The 21991-nt window shown below is 41.1% G+C and overlaps 1 long non-coding RNA gene across 1 annotated transcript; it reads left to right on the top strand.

Annotated features, from left to right (window-relative positions):
- The first annotated feature begins 1717 nt into the window (after window positions 1-1717).
- On the top strand, window positions 1718-20386 carry LOC127061088 (uncharacterized). The gene is made up of 4 exons (XR_007780539.1): window positions 1718-1943; window positions 2599-2698; window positions 16190-16317; window positions 17628-20386. It is a non-coding gene; the product is annotated as an uncharacterized LOC127061088 (long non-coding RNA).
- Window positions 20387-21991: the final 1605 nt, after the last annotated feature.

Raw genomic sequence — 21991 nt, 5'->3', positions numbered from 1 at the left:
CAAGGGCAAATGAGGATGGCAGGCCTGATTAATTAATATGCTACAGTGCTAAGAGCAAGATTTATGCTATTAGTTTTACAAGAGTCATTGATATTAATATTGCTAGTAAAAATTTTGTACTGCTGTTTACTGTTTTCCTTTTTCACAGCAAATATGGTATTAAAACTACAAATGACCTTATGTAACACTGTAGCAGCTCTCTAAATGTTACTCCTGCTCTACAGACGAGATCTTGAAGAGCTGCTATTAGATGAACAGTTGCATTTTTTCCATTGTAATCTGCAATTTTGGAGGCTTTAACCCTGATCAAAAAAATTTACTTTGGGTTTAAATCATCTTTTCAAAGATCTCTATACAAGATAAATATTTCTACTCACGTAAATATGACTGCATTCCCACTTGGAAAGAATTTTATATGGAGTTTTCTGAAAAATGAAAAAAAAAATAGTTGTGTATGCAAATAAGTATTCAAGCCTGAAAAAGACAAGCGTCATTACAAAGCATGGAGTAGAACAAAATAATGTTTTGGGGATAGCAAGGGCTACTGCAAAGACACTCATTCCTCTAAAAAAAAGGCTTCTGTGAAACTGTTAAGTGTTTTCATCACTTTCAGGCTGACACACAGCACATTCAGAAGTATCTATTTCATAGGATGTTAGTAGTGAAGGAGCTGAATGCCCTTGCACTGTAAACACTGTTTCAGAAATGTGTTTATAGGCAGTTCAGCTTTTGTTCATTAATATGCCACAGGAAATACGGCAGTAAAATGTGAAGTGTGGGGCGTGGGTTGTTTCTTGGGGTGGGAGAGGATTGTCTATTGCAAATAAGCTTGCATGAGCATGAGGGGCAACCAACCAGCTCAGTGTCAGTTCAGTTCTATTTTCCTGATAGTACACTTATGTGTTTACTTTTCCCTTTACAGTAACATGGAACATTTTGTTGGAATTATGCCTCTTCCTCTGGGGTTATTTTTTTTTTCCTTTCTTGACAAGAAACTCTCAGTAGTCACGTATAGCTCAGTAAAGCCTTAGACCTTGCAGTAACTTTCCAGGGTCTCAGTACTGAGGCAAGCTTGCCAGACTTTGTGGGGGGTCTTTTTGGTCTGCTTGGAGCTTTGGTTTAGTGAATTAAGCTATAACGATTATTTCAATGATCAGGTGACTAATTTGTTTACTTTTGTTACTTGTTACAGAAGTACAACTGTTCTTCTGTACAGTCACAGAATAACTTTAATTTTATACTTTATAGTATAAAAGTACCTCTATGGTACCTGTTGTCATCAGAGGCCCAAAACTGCACACATGATTTGCGGTGCAGCCTCGCCAGCCCCAAGAACAGGGGGACTGCCTGCGCCCTGGCCTGATGGCCACACTATTGCTGATAAAAGCCAGGATGCCATTGGCCTTCCTGGCCCGGTACCAAGCCATTATACTGTGTATTTTGAAGTACTGGACAGGCTAAGATAGTAACTTTAGAGAAGGGTCTCCCTTGATTTAAAATGAAAAAGTTTATGAGGATCTCAGAAAAAATTGAATCTTCAAGCAAGCTCAGCAGCTGTTAGCGCATGCCTGATGGTGGAGCATCACACAGTGGTTCTGAAGTTCTTGGTGCCCCATATCCTCACAGCCTCTGTAGCTTTCTGACTCCACAGTATCCTGCAGAGCTCTGTGTCGAGTAAAGACTCAGTGATGCCACTAGCAGGGTAACCTGTAGTTTTCCCAAACTCTCTTCTAGGGTCATGCCTTCATTTGTTATATGAGCCATATGCACTCGCTTGTCAACACCTATGGGTACAGGATGCCTGGTGCTAAACCAAAAAATCACTCTGGGAAGGAAACTAGGCTGAAACCCAGCTTGGCAATGATGCTAGCACACCACAACTGTCTTACAGTGATGACAGCTGTTTTTTGTGGCAGAAGAAACGAGGTGCATCAAAGCATCTGGTGAGTGCAGCCCCTTCCTAATGATAGTGCACCTCTGATGATTGATTACCTGCAACGTGTGCAGGAGGAATTTCATCTCCCTTGGACCTTGATTTGTCTGTCTGGGACTACTAGGTCACTAATGAAGCTTTGCCTTTGTCATTTCCACTTGTGAAACACAAGAGAAGTTTCAACAAAATGGTGACCTTGCCTGCCTGTAAATTAATGCAATCATTTTCATGCAGCAGGACATAATTTTCCAGTTTGTATGGGTATGGCATTCCTACCTGAATTCTTGCATCTGTCAGTTCACCATTGACAGCACATCAGTGGATAGAAGCATGATTGCTGAGTTCAAGTACTTGGAAGACCTTGGTGCATTGTAATTCTTGTTGTGATGGGCTTAATTCCTTGGAAAGGTTTTGTAGAAATTAAGCTTCTCACTTCTGCAGAGCTGTTCATTCAGATGTGTCACCATCAAGCACTGGGGAATTCCAGAACACTGAGATCACTCACAGGTGGGGATTTGTTACAAGTAGTAGGGTGTCTCTTTATCTACTGTGTTTATGGTAGGCGATAAATCTGCTACAAACTAAGAACCTTGCTAACAAGCTGCTAAGCAATGTTAAACTAGCTGACATTCTTTTGACTTGAAAATTGTTTTCTGCTTATATAGAGCACATAAATATGGACTGAAGGGTCACACCTGCAGTATTACATCTTCTCCGTCAATTGCAACCCAGACTTGCTGCTCAGCTCTCAAGGAATCGGTCCTGGTATGATGACAGTTTTGCATGACACTGTGATAAAATAATTTAACTTCTCTGTATCTTGGTTTTCTTCATTTTCTGAGGAAAAAAACTGAAAAAAGTCAAAAAATCTTACATAGTTTTCCTACAATTATAAACTCTATGACTCCAAAAATTTGATTACAACTTCTGTGTTTTCAAAGGAGCTCTATTCAAAGAGCCTTGCATGTACAAGCATGGAATAATTTTTGATTATTTTCTGAGTGTCTGAAGATTGTTAAATATATTGGCATCTTAGAACAGATGAACAAATTTGGTCAGGTGAACAATGTGTTAGGTAAAACTTTCAAGAATGTTTCAAACTGAATTGACCTGTTGAAAAACATTTTCTTTGGAAGTTTAAAATAATATCTTACTTCTTTTCTGCTTTGTCAGTTTTCCTTCATTTTTAAAGCTTTTTTTCCTTTAATATTCTGCAGCTACCATCCCACTGCTCTAGCACCTAGCAGGTGACACATGTCACCCCTAATGATCTAGGAATTTGAAAATATTATTATTGTTCTTGTTGTTTCTTAAATGTTAGGCATAGAGTTGGAAATATTTTTTTCCCTAAGATACAAAAATTATTAGGGAAATAATAGAAAATAGCACTGACGAGTATGATTGAAAAGGTGGGAAAACCAGAAAAGTTATGAGGGAAAGAAAGTTTGCAGAGGTGTCTATGGAAAAATCTCCTGACAAACAAAATAAGGCCTCAATAATCCATTGCTAGTTGGTCCAGTTGCTATATATAGTGCAGAAAACATGACAATTCAATAATTACCTTTGTTGCAGACTTGATAAAAGCCCCTCCTTCTCTTATGTACTGCTAAACACTTCTCAGTTCCAGTGACAATGAAAGATGACGTTACAGAACACCTTTGAAAATCAGATTGTTTAATCACCTTTTGAGCAAAATGGCTTAAAACTCCTCTGAGGCACTAGCACTGACTTTTTTTCCCCACCATATCTCATAGCCAGACCTAGAGACTAAAGCAAATACTGGGCAAGACCAAAAAGCGGTATCAGCCAGCTGTTTTGGACATTTGTACCTCATAAAATAATGGACAATTAGCTTAGGTTCTAAATGAAAGGATGATGATAATCCTGTTAGGAATCAGCATGGGTTAAGAGAAAAGGTCTAAGAAAATAACTGGTATATTTAAAATATTTAAAAATGCTTTTGGATAAAAACAGCTTGTTAATCTATAAACTAAGAAATCTTTGATGCATTTTAATTTGTACTAACATGTCATTCATTTTCAAGCCCAGAATGGCACCACACCTCTATTGCACTCAAATAGATAGTGGACAAGGGACACGTCTCAAGAACATGGTTATGAACATCTCCTTTTCACTGGCCACAGATGTTTGATCCAGCCTTTTGCTGTTTAACTTTACTCTGAGCAATGACCATAACTGATAGCTGCTCATTCTCCAAGAATGAGTGTGTGTGTGTGAGGGGAACAAATAGCAGTATTGGTTATTTAGTATAGCTTGGATCCAAGAAAGGATAGACATCTTCATGGCTCTTTTATTAAAGGTAATCTTATAATTAAGGGGATCTATAATGAAAAAAAACCCCCATGGTGGCTTGTGATCCTCATGAACAAAGAGTACTGTGTTCACCAGCTGTAAGGCTGGCACTGAGCCTGCTGGAATATTCCCCACCACTGGTCTCATGGTTCAAGCTGTGATATGGAGAGAGTTCCAGGAGAGGCCCCAGATTGTGCTGGAACCTGAGTGTGATCTGCAGTGTGGAGTGATGTGAAGGACCCTTTGCTCTATTCAGCAAACTCCTAACAGGACTAAGAAATGAGAAATTGAAGTTATACAAATTCTAGCTAAAATGAGGACATTTCTTCAAAGTAATAATCACTGAAACAACATAGGCCATGATTCACACTGGGGAAATTATTTTGATCGAGATTTCTTTTTTTGCTTTTTCTTTTCTAAAAGCCTGCTTCAGTTCAAGAGCATGCATTGTGCAGAATCAGGCATTTCCTAAGGAATGTTTGTTGTCTTTTGTTAAGATGTGTCCATTTTGACATTAAACCTTATTGATCTAATCATAGGGGCTAAAGTCAATATTTAGGCATATCAATAACACATCTGACTTTTCAAAATTCTTCGTTTGATTTCATTAACCTTAACTTCTGGATGTTACTCTACTTCTCATTGATTACTTATAAATATAGAAAGACGAGGCTGCACTAGTGATTTTGACTACTGAATTATTATCTGTATTGTTATCACAGGGAAGTAGAATTTCATGTGTCCAGATTTTTGTACATAATGATATTGTATATTTTCAAGATCATAAAACAAGAACATGACACTGATAGAGAATATTTCCTTTTTTTAGGTATGTAAAGTTGGTACCTGCCTAAGTACTACATTTCTCAAGAATGGATACAACAAGCCTTTTGCCAAAAACATGTGAAAATCTCCCTTCAGCTGCAGAATAATTCCCCATAAGCGAAAGCACAAAGTTCTCTCCTCTCCCTCCTCCTCTCCCATCCTCATCCTCTCCTCTCCTCTCCTCTCCTCTTCCTCTCCTCTCCTCCTCCTCTCCTCCTCCTCATCCTCTCCTCTCCTCCTCCTCTCCTCTCCTCTCCTCTCCTCTCACTCTCCTCTCCCTCTCTCTCCTCTCCTCTCCTCTCCTCTCCTCTCCTCTCCTCTCCTCTCCTCATCCTCTCGCTCTCCTCGTCCCTCTACCTCTCCTCATCCTCTCCTCTTCCGTCATTCCCTCTCCTCTCCCTCTCCTCTCCTCATCCTCGTCCGTCTCCGCTCTCCTCTCCTCTCCTCTCCTCTCCTCCGCCTCTCCTCCATCCATCTCGCTCTTCCTCTCCTCTCCTCTCCGTCCATCCTCCCTCCAGTCAAATCCTCGTCTACTCTAGACTCCTCATCCTGCTCACTCACTCCTCTCCTACTCCTCTCCTCTCGGCGTCCGCTCCCCTCTCCTCTCGCTCTCTCCTCTCCTCCTCCTGCTCCTCTCCACTCGTCCTCTCCTCTCCGCCTCTCCTCTCCTCTCCCTCTCCCGTCTCCCTCTCCCTCTCCCTCTCCTCTCGCCTCTCCCCTCTCCTACTCTCCCTCTCCCTCTCCCTCTCTCCCTCTCGCCCTCTCCCTCTCCCCTCTCCCTCTCCCTCGTCCCTCTCCCTCTCGGCCCTCTCGCTCTCCCTCTCCCTCTCCCTCTCCCTCTCCCTCTCCCTCTCGCCTCAGTCCCTCTCCCTCTCCCTCTCACCTCTCTCGTCTTCCCCTCTCCCTCGTCCCTCTCCCTCTCCCTCTCCCTCTCCTCTCCTTCCCAGGGCCATTTCCCTCTGCCTTTCCTGATTGCTGACTGCTTACAGAAGAGATGTTCCTGTCCCCCCATCATCTTTGTCACCTCCACTGGATCTGCTCCAGCAGCTCTGTGTCTCCCTTGTCTTGAGAAGCCCAGAACTGGACACAGCACTCCAGGTGTGCCTCACCAGGGCTGATAAAGGGGCAGGATCACCTCCCCCACCCTGCTGGCACTGCTCTTCCCAGTGCATCCCAGGACACCATTGGCCTTCTTGGCCACCAGGACACACTGCTGGCTCATGGACAGCTTGCTCTCTGCCAGGAACCCCAGGTCCTTCTCCTCAGAGCTGCTTTCCAACAGATCAGACCCAGCCTGTGCTGGTGCCTGGGGTTCTTCCTCCCCACGTGCAGGACCCTGCATGTGCCTTTGCTGAATTTCAGACAGTTCTTCCCTGCCCCTCTCTCCCCCCTCTGAAGGGCAGCACGGCCCTCTGGGGTATCGGCCACTGCTCCCAGCTCTGTGCCATCCATCAGTGAGCTGGCTGAGGGGGCACTGCCCCTTCATCCAAGGCACTGGTGGAGAAGTTAAACAATACCAGGCCCACTCTTGAATCTGGGCAGTCACCACTCGTGACAGGCCTCCCACAAGAGCCTTTGCCAACACTCTGGGATTGGTTGTCTGAAAATTTGAAGATGACCAGTAATAATAATTTCTTCACATAACTCTGTTGAAGACCCAGAAGGTAAAACAGAGCAATTAAACCCAAGCACTGTTTGGCACTATTTAGAAGTGGATATGAGAAAAGGCTTCCTATACAGTTGGACACAGCCTGAGTCACTTAAGGAGGAAACAGGCAGCTAATGCTTTTTCTGATTTGGAGCTTTGCCACAGCTCTCCGTTGAACTGGATGTGGAAAAACTGAGGTTTTCCACAAATACTGCAAGCAGGTAAATGGGAGCAGTTTTAGCACTACCTTTTTTTCCTAAAGGTAGGAAACGGGTTGTTAAAGGAAGTGAATGGGATGTCAGCCTTTGATGATGCTGTTCTTCATAGGAGAACTCAATCAGAATAAATTTCCTCTTTCAGAGAAACTGGAGGGAAGCCTTTTATGCTGAGGAGAAATGGGCAGTAGCTCCAAGTGACAAGATCATAGACAAGACCACACTCCAAGGTAGTAAGACTGTCTGAAGCTTTACAGAGAGCTCATGAGTAGTCAAGCTGGAAAAAAAAAAAAAAAAAAAACCACCACCACAACAAAAAGCAAGCAAAAAAAAATCTGGAAAAGAAATCAATATCTATTAAAAAATAAAATGAGTAGCAGCAGAAACAACAGTGGGGAAAATTCAATTAAAATAAGAGAAGAAATGAGCCAATGACCTTTTCTATGAACTCCAGTATTCAAGTTTTCTATAAACACCATCTAACTCATGCAACTATGTTGAGGCAAAAGCATTTGAGAAAAAGAAAAAAAAAATCATACAGAGATTCAATTGGTCACCATGCCAGAACTAAACTTTGAAACAGGCTGTGGTTCTAAACATGGGAAATGGAGAAGGATGGGAAGAGAGAAAAAAAGATCTTTTGTTTTCTTTACAAAAGAGAGTAGGCTCATTGCTCCAGACAGTTTCTGGGAGAGTTTGCTGTTCCAGGACACTTTTCTACCGCAACATAGTCATGGCTATGTTTCTGCTCTTTGTCATATTCCATTACAGTCTGGGACCTGACAGCAGCAAAGGATTTTTGTGGAATGGATTCAACTGGTTAGCATTGAATCCACCCACTCACATGCAAAAAGTCCAAAGTATCATCAGTCACAGATAATTTTCTGAAAAACATGAACTCCTTGACTCTCTCAGAAATCATGACAAAACCCCACTGCTTTAGCAATGATTTATTCAATGGAACTCTGCTTTTTTCATGACCATTTTTCCTTTATATTCTCCACAGTCTGAAAACACAAAAACATTCCAATGCTTTCTTATCTGTAATAGAGTGGAAGTCAAGTCTTTCTCACAGTTTTGTATACAGGTGTCACATTTAGACATCCCTCTTCTTTTCTCAGAACCAGGTAACTAAAGGTAACCCACCACTTCTGTTTAGGACCTGCTGTTAGAAACTCTGTACATGACAGAAAGATGGATATGCCTTTCCTCATGTTACAATAGGATTTTGACTGATCTGCTCAACGCCATGCTTGCAGCTCTTGAATTAGACCTTGCAATCACAAGTATTGCTGGTGGCATTGATAGTTGTGCTTTGATATTAGTGAGCTTCATGAGAGACTGGCAGTCTATGCAAGAATTCCCAGTTGCTGATCACATTATGGATATAATAGGAAGCCTAACTCCACACATAGTGTGAATGGTTAACTCTCGCCCAGGTTTATGTTCAGGGATGGGAGAAACTGAAATACAGGAAACTGTTTTTCCTGTTTCTAGGCCAGAATGAGAACTTGAGTCAATAAAATAAAAGAAAAAAATCCCTCACTTCGTGGCTCAATGGAAGTCCTAAGTCAGGTAGCTGTAATCACTGAAGACTCTAGGTTATGAACACACACACACACATACACATACACATACACACACACACACACACACACACACACACACACACACACACACACATATATATTTAAGTAGGGGAAATATATTTTATATTGTTCTGCTGAGTATGAGTCTGTGAGAGAGAAGACTCTCCTGTTGTGATGAATATATGTGTGTAGGCTAGCATCAGCTGAGCAAAGCCGTAAGAGGTGTGTGGAGGGGAGCAAGTGGGACTGAAAGAGAGAACTGAGGAAGGAGCATCTGGGGATCCTCAAACAACCCAATAATTTCAAGGGATATAACTTCACAGCATGTATTAAAATTAAATCAAGCGAATGACTTGACTGTTGAAGAGGGATGCTTTAATGCTCATAAAATACAATGAACTCATTTAAATTGTCGGGGGATATGTAAGCTGACTGACTTCAAACCAAACAACCATTTGTCTCCTTGTTTGGCAATTATTAAGTCTTAGTATTATTAATGTTTGCTAAATCTTAGGGTGGGCAAAGCCAACATCTGCCTCCATAGCTATATTCATTGAAGTTGGTTCAGAAAGAGAAAGTTACTGGAATCTATTGTTATATTCTTATCATCTGCTAAATTCTTAGTAACAAAAGTGTGTTTAGGCATAAAATTAAGCAATTCTCAATTACAGGAGAGATCCAAGGGAGCAACTACATTCTTGAAGTTCTCACTCATTTTCCCTAGACCAAATTTTGAACTTTCTCTATTCAAGGGATACTTTTCTACTGTGAATTCAAGTTAATATAAAGCCTACTGAAAACCAGGTTGTATTACATCAAATTTGGGTCAGGTGCTAAAGCTATGCATTGCTTAGCTTTGCAGAAAAGGACTTGGTTATCCTGAGGGACGTCAAGCTGAACATGAAAAAAATATGCCTTTACTGCAAAGAAAGCTGATGATATTCTGGGCTGTGCTAGATGGACTGCTGCCAGGAGGTCAAGGGAGGTCATCCTTTCCCTCTCTCAGTGCTGGTGAGGCCACACAGAGCACTGTGGCCTCTTCTGGACTCCATAGTACAACAGAGTCATGGATATACTGGAGAGAGTCCAGGAAAGGGCCACAGAGGTGATGAAAGGAGTGGAGCATCTCTCATGTAAGGAAAGGCTGAAAGACCTGGCAGTCAGCCTGAAGAAGAGCAGGCTTATCCTCAAAAAGAAGTTTCAGAGATCATTCAGTGGTATCCAGAGGCAGGACCAGAGGCAGTAGGTGTGACCTGAAACACAGGAGGTTCTGTCTGCACATCAGGAAACCATATTTCACTGTGGGTGTGTCTGATCCCTGATACAGGTGGTCTGAAGAAGTAATGGAGTCTCCATCCTTGGGATATTCAAAAGCTGTCTGGGTATGGTCCTGGGTAACCGGCTCTGGGTGGCAGCAGAGGAGACTGCACCAGTTGACCTTTAGACACCCCCTTCCAGCCTCATTCAGTCTGTAATTCTGATACATGTGAGAGATTCCTGGAAGGCTATTTATTTCTTGCACTGTAGAAAATCTAGTTCAGCTGCCTCCAAATAATTTAGTATCTTCATAAGAAGGATCAGTTGCACCGGGACTGATATTCTATCTTTTTGATGGACTTCTGAACAGAAGGTATTATATTTTGCATTCTAAAATATGATTTTATTCTTAGACAGTTTATGGAGTGTTAATAAATGCTTACTAGAGGTGAAAATAAAGTATAAGCCCCGCAATAACAAGTGATATTAAAGCTTACAAGCATGCCAAGATGAGATGTAATGCCCATTTTTTAATAGTGGTTAGCAACCTATTGACTGCCTGGATTTTAAAATGATTGATTATTTATTACAACTTCTATTAATAATTTCTTTTTGCTAATCATTTAATAACTTTCAATTTTTTATTTTTAAACTAAAATTTGATATAAAATTGTAACTCCAATGAAAATAAAGAAACCAAGGTAAAAGCAGAATATTAGAGTCTGGCTAATGTGTGAAAAGACTGAGTTTTAATTATTCTTTGTGTCTCAGTCTTGCTATACCAAGAAGTGTAGGCCTGATTAATCTTGACTCACACAAACATTTATTCGGTATACAAGCACATTTCAGTGTTTGAATTTATAAAATTTAAATTGTCCCCAGAAATTTTTCAAGTACTCATTTTACAAGGGAATTAGGGAATTCTCCCCAGCAATAAAAACTTGGTTAAGAATCTTGGGTGTGATCCTTTTTTTAAAAAAGTGAAGACATGTATTTCTTGAAGTTAGGCAAAAAAAAAAAAAAAAAAAAAAAAGATTTGCTATTTAATCAAATATGTTTGATTACTGTTCCAAGAGGAGCTGTTTATAAGCACACTAAGAGCACAAACTGATGCTGATCAAGGGCCTGATTTAATGGGAATCAGCTGTACAGTCCATTTGTTAACTTTATAAAAACATTTGTTAAGAAGGACATCTAGTGGGTCATCTGGTTCAGCAGCCACAGTGTAGTTATTTGTGTTGAATTCCTACTGGGTTGAAAGGTAGAAGGCTTGAAGGACAAAAAGCACAGAGGTGAGGCTAAACTGCTTGCCCAGCATACCTCTTCTCCCTCTCTAGCTCTGCTGCTGTGGGCACAAAGGTTTGCCTGCAAACATGGTCTCCATCCTGAAGCTCTTCTCTGTTCAGTGTTCAGATGATGTTGATTCCATCCCAGAAGTAGAGACATAGGCTCAGTAATACTTTGCTTTCCATTTGATGCTATTTAGGTAGCAATAGTACAATTTGAAAAACCTTTAACTCATTCTCCTTCCCCACTAAAATAAACAGAATTATAGAAATCTCTTCAGTTGGGCAGACCAAGGCCCAACTGAAGAGATTTCTAGATGAATCTTTGGAGAAGCAGGTCTCTCTGCCATTGTCAAGAGTTGTCTTACCATGGTGGGAGTTTGACTGTGTGAGGTTGTTATCCTCTGTCCTGGCTGCTCTGCTCTATTCTGGGATGCAGGAAAGGTCTATTCTGCCCTAAGTGTCTCTCACTGGCTCCCCCTTAGGGCTCTATTTTCAGGTCATGTAGGAAGGAGACTTTTTCCATGTGGATGAAGTGCACCACTGACTGTTTGAATGAATTATGTGGGAAGAGTTCTCTCCTTTGCAGCTCCTACTGCTCATAGTGGTGGTATCATGTCTTTCTCTGCCAGCAGGTTGCTAGAATCCTCACTGGGCTTTATAGGCATGTGGGACATCTCTTTCCTCCTTCTTAGCACTCATGTGGAAGGTGAGAGTGCACTCACAGCCAGTGCACTATTTGAGCCCGCAGCTGTTCTGCCATTGCAGGCTCAAATAAATAACCCCATATCATGTTTCCTTTCTCAGTAAATTCTGCAGCATATAAGCATGTTGCTCAGCAGTCATAGTGTAACTCACAGAAGCCCCTCACTGGTTCATAGCGTCCTGATGTGGCTGCCATGAACATAAACCCAAGTTTTGCCCTGCTATGCCACAGCACTCTGATGAGTTTAAAAGAGTCTTGTTTCAATGGTTGGTATAAAGCATCTTCTAGGACAAGGAAAGTCTTGTATACCAAATCAGAAGGTCTGATTGAGTTGGCTTATTTTTCTAATAGCAGCATAAGCCACAACTGTAGAATTATAGGCAGAAGTCCCCCCACAACCACCACAATTTTTCATGGTTTAATTTGGGATGAGGACTAAGCCCCAGCAAGGTATCTACTCACTTCCCTCCTCCCTGGTGAGATGGGAGCAAGATTTGGAAGAGTAAACCCTTGTGTTGAGATACAGGCAGTTTAATAAATAAAACAAAAGCCACAGACACAAGCAAAGCGAAACAAGGGATGTGTTCACCACATCCTATGGTCAGTAGGTGTTCAGCCATTTTAGGAAAGCAGGCCTCTAGCATGATTAACAGTGACTGGGGAAGACAAAATCTGTCACTCTGAACACTCCCTGGTTCCTTCTCCTGTCCCAGGGTCTATATGCTGAGCATAATGCCATATGATTCAGAATATTGCTTTGGTCGGTCGGGGTCACCTGTCCCAGCTGTGTCACCTCCCAAGTCCTTGTGCACCCCCAGCATACTCGTTGCTGGGGCTGTGTGAGCAGAAGAAAAGCCTTTGACTCTCTGTAGGTGCTGCTCAGCAGGAACAAAATCATCCCTCTGTTATCTACACAGCTCCCAGCACAAATCCACAACAAAATCCCATACAAGCTACTGCAAGAAAAAATTGACTCTATCCTAGCCAAAACCAGCACACCATTTTAGTTTGAGATTCTGGACTTAGAAAAATGCCTGGATTCTTTCACTTTCCTTTTCACTATCATTCCCAGTCCCTTAAGACTCCAAGTCCAGTCTTTTGCAAAGTCAAGAGGGAAGACCAATGTTGCTGTCATTAGCAGTGCTTCCAACATCATGCTTGCTGAAGAGAATATCCATGCAACAGACAGCTTTAATGCATGATACTTTTAATCCAATACTAGTCTTTGACCAGAAGGGAGTTATGGATCAATTTCCCCATGATGTACTTATCCCTCTGTAAACCTCAAATCTTGAAGTGTTGAATGCTCTTAGTGGACTTTATTTGAGCTAAACGTTGCAGGATTGGTCCTCTAGCTTATGGGAGAATACAGCCTGCAGGGTCAGAAAGAGACACAATTAAGTAACTTGATGAAAAATGGTGGTGAGGAGAGCTGGCTTCCTGAAAAGAATGACTCTGACAGTTTAACAGAAAAACAAAACCCCATCGCTTCCCTGCTCTTACTAGGTTATGGTTCAGCAGCTTTGGCCTTAGCATCAGTCTGCAAGGAGCTCCCTGTCAGTTGCCACGTCACATCTCATTCACTTCTGCATTGTGTCATTGCTGTCACGGGGAGAACAGGCAACTCGGAGAATTTCCTTTGCTGTTACCTGATATACCATTATTCACCTCTTATCATTTTAGCAAAGTAGTTACACTGCTGTCAGAGGTAATGGAGAGCATGCCGCTAAGAAAATTGGCTGTAATTTATTTATCAATTGTTCCTGCATACCACAAAAAGAGACCATCTACTTTACGGCTGAGTCTAAGGTATCTGAGAGCCCTTGAAGTTCATGGTTTTCCGGTATTCTAAGTTCTACTTATGGCTTTTCCTGTATATGACACACAACACCACCCCTGTGGTCTTCAAGGCTGATTTCTTCTTTGCTTTCTTTAGTCACAAATCATTCTGAGGCGTCCCTTAAGTGCATTTGTATTGTTAAGTGCACCGGCCTGATTTGGTGTTAATTCAATTTGAGTGCCCTTAATATCTTGCGGGAGTGAGGCAATGCATGAGAGCTGTACCTTGTAAAAACAGGTTCCAGGTCTGCCTGAGAGCAAAGCACCTTTCCCACAGCAATTTACCAAAGTTGCTGATAAAATTTTCATAAGGAAACCTTTTTAGTCTGACCCTATTGTGTTGTTCTACCATTAAGAGTTGGGGAACTGAGACTATATTCTGGTGACAGTGTATCACTATCTCCATTATTTTAGCGTATAGACAGCCTACTGATGGGTCACAGCCTGCATCCTGTCCTCTTACAGTGTGGAAATGGCTTTCAGAACTGGAGCCCAGAGGCCCAAGTATGCCAGCTGCTGCATTCACATGTCAATACAACTGAAGTGAACTCTAGATAAACCAGTCACCCCTAACCTTCAAATGATGGGAGACAGGACATTTCAGTGCATTTAGGGCCAAACAAAAAGAAGAAAAAACAGAAATGGGAATAGTTAGCCCTAAGGAATGTGTGGAAGAAACAATATCGCATTTTCATTGAAGGAATTGCTAACAATAAAGATGTTAATCCAGTTTTAAAGATGAAAAGCCAGTTTTAAGGTAATTGTGGAAAGCAAGGGCTATATTCCTACAGGAGGACTAATTCTGCTCTCAAATAAGTTATTGTAGATCCTAAAGAACTCCAACATTACCTGAAAAAGTTTATCTTATAAAGGTGAGCTCCTGTCTAGTACCAAGAAAATTGTTCATCTGCCAGGCAGATTGCCTCTACACTGCTTTCCCCCAACATACTCTGGAGAGCAGGGAGCTCCAGCAAGGGAGTCTGAACAAAGGGCCCAGCTGCTGCATATGTGATATTCCAGAACCTGTATGTTCTCTCATGCTGTATGAACACATTTTTTTTTCAGCTGTTACAGAAAGTATAACCAAAGTTATGATACCTAGTATTTTGAAGGAAAACTGAGAAGAACAAGAAAATTAGGAAACAAAGAAGAAAAAAAAAATGAAAGAGAGACAGGGTCAGAGAAATAGTAGAATGAGGGGGAAGAAAAAAGGAGAAGGAATGAGAAAGAAGAAGAAAGAAAGATAATCATAAAGTTATGAACGTTGAAGAAAGGAAAAGATAATGAAAAGAAGAAAGGAAAATAAAGGAAATGAGAAAGAAAGGAATAAAATTAGGAAAGAAATGGGGAGGGATGGAAGGAAGGAGGGAAGGAGGGAAGGAAGTAAGAAAATTACCTCTGAGTTTTACACTGAATTTAACAGAGACTGAATGAAAGTAGGGGAGTTTAGCCAGTGTGGCATGGCTGTTCAGCACAAGTACTAAATGATGAGGCTAGATGGCTTGATTATAAGGAGCATCTTCTGTAACCTAGCATACAATGATAAATCTGTTTCACTCTAAATTGCCTTTGGGAATCTTGTCCTCCTTACCAGCATGACTTACTCTCACTTGCTGGTGGGCAAAAACTTTGATCCTGTGTCCCATGGAAGTCAATGGGAGCACTGCCTTCGACATCAATGAGTGCTGGATCACACCCCAGGTGAAAAACAATAGCTTTGCTTCTAGTTGTACCAAATGGATGAATAAATCAGAGCCTTGTGTTTGTGGAATCAGGACTCGTGTGTGTTTCTTGCAGAGGAATTTTACACTCCAAGTATGTGTGACCAAGGCAATCTGATTAATTATTGGATAATGCTTGAGGCAAGAACAGAGTTATAGATACTAGCTAGATAACCGTGTTATAGAGGAATTTATAATACATTTGAGCATCGGCCTCTTGATCTTCAGGGGTATTCAAAGAAGAGAGAGAGATGAGGCTATTCTTTCTATGTGTTATTAAGAGAAAGAGGCAGCAAATACTTATACAGCAAATACTTTTACATTTTTCTCTCTCTAGCATTCAGTATTATGCTCTGTTCTACTTTCTATTACTTTTGAAGAACTGTGGAAGTTTTCAGCAAAAAGAACTGGCTGCATTTAACATTGAGTACTTGCCCTTCATCAAACTGCAGCACTTGAACAGCCCACAGTGTTTGCAAACTACCCTGTCACATAAAAACGAGGCAGAAGTGCCAAAGGGCAGAGTAAGTGTCATGGTAGGCCCTGTGTGTCTGTGTCCTGTTCTGCTTTGTCTGCCTGCACCACTGAGGTCAGAAGCAAACCTGGTACTGCAGGATGCTGTGGAAATGCTGGGCCACCTGAGGAAAGTGCCTGCAAGCCTGCTTCAACCTCAGCTTTCTTTGTTCTATGATTTATGCTGGCCCTTCAAGCTACCCAGTCTCCTCGCAGCTTTTTCTGGTATCTGCATAATGCCTTGTAACAAATTTTTGAGCATGGAGTGAATATAGTTTGACATATCTTTCCTATTCGAAACACTGGGAAAATGGTTCCACTTTTTCTCTTATTTTTTTCCCAAGCTGAGCTGAACTTGGAGAGTTAGTGATTTTGGAGAGGAGCCCTCGAGGATGTCCTGGATGACCTCCTGTGAGACACGTTTCTTTGAACTGCAGTGATCTGACTTGGCTAGGGAAAGAAAGTCATGAAGGTAAGTGACAAGTCCTGTGCCACAGCACAGAGGAGTTAAAAACCCTGTGGTCCTTTAAGAAGCATAGGTAAATTCCACAACAGCAGCTGCAGCAACTCACTGTGAATGGGTTAGGAGGTCCTTTCTGATGGATCAGCAGCAGATCAAAAAAGGAATAGAGGAAAGAGTTTCACTGTCTTGCTCTCACATTATAAAGCAATTTTAGGGACACAGAGGGTTATAGTTATTGCAATAGGTCCTGGGATTTTTAAGAATTAATGCGTAAATGTTGTTTGCAGTGAATTTCAGGGATGGAAAATTTTTTCTGTGTTGGCAGGATTTGTGCTACCCTTCAAATAAGAGCGAGGGAAGTCTGTGTGAGAGATGGGACACGGCACCGTTCTCTGGAGCCTTCCAGCATTGCTTTACTTCCATCGTACGATAAATAAATGCCTCTGTGTATAGTGTTTTTAGAGAAAGCTCCAGTTCAATTAGGCAAATAGTCTTTGACTTCCTAATCTAGTGAGAAATGGAAATGCTGTTCTGTTTCCCTTCCTCTTCATTAGTTTATGTACATCAGCTCCCATCATGTTTACCCATGAAGAAGTGGTTTCAGTAGGACTGCTATCTTTGTAGCTTTTTCTCTAAACACTTCAAGCCCCATTGTATAACTTAGATGGAAGCAAATAAGCATTCAAATGAAACAGAAAACCTCAGGAGATCTTTCTGCCAGGACATAAGTTGAGTAGTCAGGACAAAAATAGCCAAAATAAGAAGCTATGGGCCATGCTTCATGTTAACAGAGACACGGGTGTTTCCCCTGACTATTTTGAAGAAAGGTCTCAGCCAAGCCCTCTCCACATGGCTTCAAGTGGGAATCCATCTTATTGCTCAAGATGCACTTCCTCTGTTAATCATACATAATCCAAAACAATGGCACTCTCTTTGTGCACCATGTTGGAAGTATCTGTGTATCATATATTCAAATTAAATTGTGTGCTTGAGGGAGCTCGTGATCCCCAGCATACTTCTGTGGCAGCATGGTTTTCAGGCTCCGCATGCTACTTGTGAACAATCTATTGTGTATGTGACGGCAAGCTTGAATCCCTGCCTGGGATTATCTGAAAACTCTGGAACTTGCTGGCAGGAAAATTTACAGCTAAACAATTATATTGTTGAAACTCTGACAAATCCACCCCGGTTTATGACTTTGAAAATAAGGCTAGGTGTATGCAACTGAATATATTATACACTGTAACTCAGCCTCCTGGGGGCTGCATTATAGAGTCTGTTTACTTTGACTGACACATTTCATTTTTCTTTTCTTCCAGACATTATTGCTGCAAATGATATCTCTGCTCAATATGGATTTTCTCCTCAAAAAACTAGTTAGGTATTTGGATAAACATCTTCTGAACAAGTTCTTTTATTATTATGTTGATGATTTTTGGAAGCAATACAGCATTAATGCAATACCCACCCAACACAATGTAAAAAGCAGCAAGTAGACCTGCATTACATTGTTTTATCAGACTACATGGAGGTGGGATTTCCGGAACTTCTCTCCAATGGAAAATAGTTCCAAAATTCCAGAGCTTTCAAAAGGAGAGCAGATATTCTCTTTTTCTACCCATCACTTTTCCATAAATAGAACTTTACATCCCCCAAAATAAACTGATGACTTCTTGCCAAGGTTGAAATATATTTCATTCAAGCACAGAATAACATTCCTTTTACTTAAGCAGGCAGAGATGTTATTGCAAAGTAAAACTATTTAGAAGAAAGAAAATTTGTTCTTAAAGTCAACCACAGTTTTCCCAATGGAATCAGTGCTGGGTCATGCTGTATTGGTACCGGAAATTGGAAATTGACTACAATTTTCCGGTTTCTTCAGAAATTTCAACATCTCTGATGGTGAATGCCAGAAGAAATGGAAGTGACGGGTTACCATGTTATGCACAGGTGCATTAGCCTGGAGAGTGGTGCTTTTCTCTCCTTGTTCTTCCAGAGAAAAAGAAGAAGAGCAAAGTTTCTTTTTGAGCCTATTCTCTGACTGACAAATAAATCATCCTTCATCTCACTCCGGAAAGTGAGATGACCAAAGAGCACTTTTTATATCAAGAGATGGCATTTTTATCAATGCGGGCTTGAGTTGTAAAACACAAAGTATACCTTTTAAGTATAATTTTATGAACAGAAAAAGTATATTTTGGTCTGGTGCATGAATCATTTATCTACCTTACTCCTGCCATTTGTATTTCCTGCCATTTGGGAATATCCCAAATGGTCTCTGCTTCTCTCTGTTGTTTTATAATTCCTTTTGTACGGCAGCCAATGCTAACATTTCTTTCTGAGTGCGAAAGTTGCTTATGGTTTTGATGTACATGTACTGTATAGTCCTTGCCAAGTACTTGGGGTGGACAATGTGCTTTCTGAGTTCATTAAGAAGAAAATTTGACCTTGTTCACCTTGAGGAGAGATAATTTCTGTGTTGAGTTCTTGCAGGACGTGAGAAATGTAGAAAAGCTGCAGAAGCAGAGGGCCAATGAACTCAACAATAAACTTATTTCTCTAGTGCCTTTACAACTATCAGTAATGGCCTTTTCTGGGCAGCACATGGGAAAAATGAATGCTACACAGGGGTGTGGGCTCTGCCTAGACACTGAAAAACCTGCTGGGATTTTTTCAGAAGATACTCAGAATGGATCTCAGAGAAGCCTCAGTGCCACCTGCTTCCTATGCTCTGGTGTAGTTCTTGGTCTGTTATGAAAACCAGGGATGACTTGGCCTCATTTATTTTTCCCTTGTCTTATCAGTCTAGTTTGCTGTGTGCAGGCTCTCTCTGGCTGAGTACCAGCAACATGCTCTGATCTGAGACAATGTAGTCATAGGCCCCAGGATGCTGCTCCCTGGACTAAGGGACACTGTAGGACACACTCCCGTGAAATTTTTCCCATCATCAGGGAATCCCGACAAATTAACTTAAGGCAACACTGGTATAAATGCAGCACATACAAAAGCTCACATTTCTTTACTTCACTGAATTTAAGCTGTTTATTTGTCTTATAGTGTAAATGGGACTAGCGGTTTAGGCAATAGCTAGCATTTTGTAAATAAAAATATATAATTAGCCTGTTATGCCATCACCCTGTATTCATCTTTACCATAGGTCATCAAAATGTGGAAGGAGAAAACAAGGGGCAAATCACTCAATGATTTTTTCTTGCAGTGTCTTCCTCTTATTTACTGCAGCATGATAATTTTCAGGGCTTTCTATGCATTCACGGCTCTCCCTACCCTTGACCAGTTTGTGCTAAATCTGGCTGACACTTTGCTGAGGACTGAAAAGAAAAAGATAATGAGCACTTCCTGTGGCAGAAGTGGCTTCCATTTTTGGCTTAGAGACTGAGCAAATTAAAGCACAGGCTTCGCAGTAAAGCACTGTTTCACCTAAGAATGTTTTACTGTCTCAGCAAGTGCTCTGCACTCCAACACTGCAAGTAGCACAGATCATTTACTTCATTCTGGAAATAAGGGTAAGGGGAACTGAGTAAACTTGTTGGTTTGAGAGAAGCATACAGTTTGCTGACTGACCCTGATAATAATTTTTTTAGGGTTTTCCGTGAAATTTTCATTTTGGGAAATGAAAAAGAAGAAAAGTAGTACCAGTTATTGTCAACTTGCAACCACCTCAGACTGTCTACCCTATTTCATTTTTGCAACTTCAGTCAGTAGAAGGATGGAAGATGAAAGTAGAAACTGCATGCAATTATAATTTTTTGTGCCTCCACCCTCTAGAACCCACAGAAGCTCAAGCTTCATGACTGAATGGAAACAAAAGAGGCCCAGTCATTCCTGCCTGGTGGTTTTGTATTTTGTGTATGTAATTTAGGGGAGCCGCTAGCAGCAGACACAGACAGTGTAGTGATCTGCTGAGAGTGGGTATGAATCCTGTCTTACTTTCAATGGAGTCCTTAGGAAGAGGCTATGCAGGACCTACTAAGGCCCAGACAGTATCTGAAACTGCCACTCACACCAGAAAGCTACTGCTCACTTTGAGATCCCATGTCAGCTCTTTAAATCAAACCGTTCAGACTCAGGAATGAAGTAAATAAATTATAAGCTTTATTGATTGTGTCTGCTGTGTGAATGTTCTTTAGCATTGACTAAACCATTCAAACCATTGTCCCAACATGGATCAGGCTCCTTGTAAAACCCGAAATGGCTGCTCAACAGGGAGCAGAAATGTTTTCTTTCGTTCATCCAAGATTCTGTCAGGGAGGGGTTTGATCTCTGCAACTTTACAACATCCATATGGTCAGGAATGAATTAGTTGGCTCCTTTGACTGGGATATGCAATCATAGTCTTAGATTGGACAGCAGCCACCGTGATACAGCCTTTTTTATTTTTTTCTTTTTTTAAGTATTACTGAATTTCTCAAGATTTTTGTAGCTATGGCCCCAGTTTGTCCCTTACTTGGTCTCTTGGTCTGTTATCCCATCTGAATGTCTCTGTTGACTTCAACTAAATCACTGGTATAAATGCATCTTAGACTTCTCTTCCAGCTAATGGAGGTAGTGCTGGTTATTACTGGTTAGGGGTTATTTTGGGGGAAGGGATTGTTTTTGCTTCTGCTTTAAAACAAGGAGGTGTGGTAAATCACAGGCATCTTTCTTGGGATGGAGATTATAAATCACTCTTCCCAGGTGAAATCTTTTATTTATGCCTTGGGATTCCATTTCATTGAGGAAAGGTATGTTCTTTCGACTTCAGCCAGACTGCACTTTAGCAAGTGATTCAAATCAAGCTGACACTTATTAGTGAGCATGCTGAACACTTTGCTCCCAGGCACTTCACTGTGCTGCCACATTCTCCATTCTTCACAGATGTTTGTTCTCCTTGGGTTTCATCTGGAAGCAAAATCACCGCTTGCTCCTCATGTTAGAGGGAAGTCAACTGCAAAGAGCAGCTTGATTTTAGAGACAATGGATCACTCCCACCAGTTAAAAAAAAAAAAAAGAAAAAAAAGAAGGGGAGATGAAATAACACACTGACAGATCAACTATAATACACTCCCAAATCAGTAATCAGTTTGAGCTCATTCTTCTGGTCTGAAAGTGACCAAGCAAACTTTCTATTATCATTTATTGTGTGTTGAGCCCTGTCACCGCATTCAGTGTTAATCAGAACACATTCAGTAACAGTAGCTTGACAGACAGTACCAGTAACATCATATAGATGTCAAATTATTTCATTTCAAAGCAACAACTTATACTGCAAGCTTGTGGGTTTTTTGGGGTAAAAAACCCCAAACCAATCCCAAACCTTGAACAGTGAAAAAAAATTATGCATATAAGTAGTTCTAGATTTCTTTTTCAAGTAATACTCTTCAGTTAATCCCTACACATGCCATGCTTATTTTCTTTGAAGTATCTGCACTTATTTACCACCCTGAGAAAGCATGGTTAGGGGACAAGAGCCAGTGATGAAGTCCAACTGCCAGGGAAGAAGGAATAAATGGTAGCTCACTTACATAGCTTCGTGGTTAAATGTAAGTTGATATGTTTCTAGAAAGAGGTGTAACACCTCACCAGATCACAGGTAAGTGTGATGAACTTATGACAGACTGAAAAAGAGGCAGTAGTATACGTCAGAAGGTATCTGGAACATCTGCTCAGGTTGAATTTCTGGTGG

This window comes from Serinus canaria, chromosome Z (assembly GCF_022539315.1).
Source record: "Serinus canaria isolate serCan28SL12 chromosome Z, serCan2020, whole genome shotgun sequence".
NCBI lineage: Eukaryota > Metazoa > Chordata > Aves > Passeriformes > Fringillidae > Serinus > Serinus canaria.
Note: the sequence above shows the minus strand (reverse complement) of the source record. Positions and strands in the feature narration are given on the sequence as shown.